The sequence below is a fragment of the Brachycentrus maculatus genome, unplaced genomic scaffold (genome assembly GCF_059751285.1).
Source record: "Brachycentrus maculatus isolate JH-2025_06_01 unplaced genomic scaffold, ASM5975128v1 h1tg000216l, whole genome shotgun sequence".
NCBI classification, from domain to species: Eukaryota; Metazoa; Arthropoda; class Insecta; order Trichoptera; family Brachycentridae; genus Brachycentrus; species Brachycentrus maculatus.
This window is the reverse complement of record NW_028280967.1, coordinates 55,920-56,744: the sequence shown is the minus strand read 5'-3', so window position 1 is coordinate 56,744 and position 825 is coordinate 55,920. Positions and strand designations below refer to the sequence as shown.

Here is an 825-nt window from a genome sequence, read left to right as displayed (position 1 = left end):
TCACACGTGTAACATTCACCAATTCTTTCCATCATTGACAATCACACTACTCAAATTCTTGGAAGTTGTATATATATAAACCAATTTTTTGATATATTGTTCTTGAATCACTAGAACTTCACTAGAGACATCTATTGGTGAGATGAAATGATCATCTATGACAGTCGTCAGCCCCGTAAATGCCCAGACTTCCATATTCCTCTTCATCTTTGATGGGATGTCAAAAAATATTATAAATATACAGGTCAAACACATCAAATTGGACGTTTTACAATTAAAATTGAAACCCTTACAACTCAAATATTCCACAGAACAATTGGACATCCGCCTCCGTAGTGTAGTGGTCAGCACGCTTGACTTCCGTTCTGGAGGTCCTGGGTTTGAATCCCAGGGGGGGGGGTTAAAAAATGTAAGTGATTTTTTCACTCTAATATTTATTAAAAATTACCCTGGACTGGTACCTGAAGAGGAGGGCTGATCATCTTTCCTTCGTGTGTTAACGATCGGGATAACACTGCGTTTATATGATGCAGTGCCCTATGCACCATTGGTGTGCGGATAAGGATTTGAATACACAATTGGACATTTTTTTAAATTCGAATTTTAAAAAATACATTAAGTACACAATTTTACCTGGAAAACCTTTACAATAAATACTATATTTGTTCAATGTTCGTACCATGATATTATTAATGAAAACGCTTGTTTTTTTTACCACTTGAGTTTATTTTATGACGGCCAGTTTCGGAAGCCAAGCTTACATCTTCAGGTCTAAATGTAAACATTCCATGATATTTAAAAAACTAACTATCTAACCATCACGCC

At 35.6% G+C, this 825-nt stretch overlaps 1 non-coding gene across 1 annotated transcript; it reads left to right on the top strand.

Annotated features, from left to right (window-relative positions):
* The first annotated feature begins 326 nt into the window (after positions 1-326).
* Positions 327-399, top strand: TRNAG-UCC (transfer RNA glycine (anticodon UCC)). Its single transcript has one exon. It is a non-coding gene; the product is annotated as a tRNA-Gly (tRNA).
* Positions 400-825: the final 426 nt, after the last annotated feature.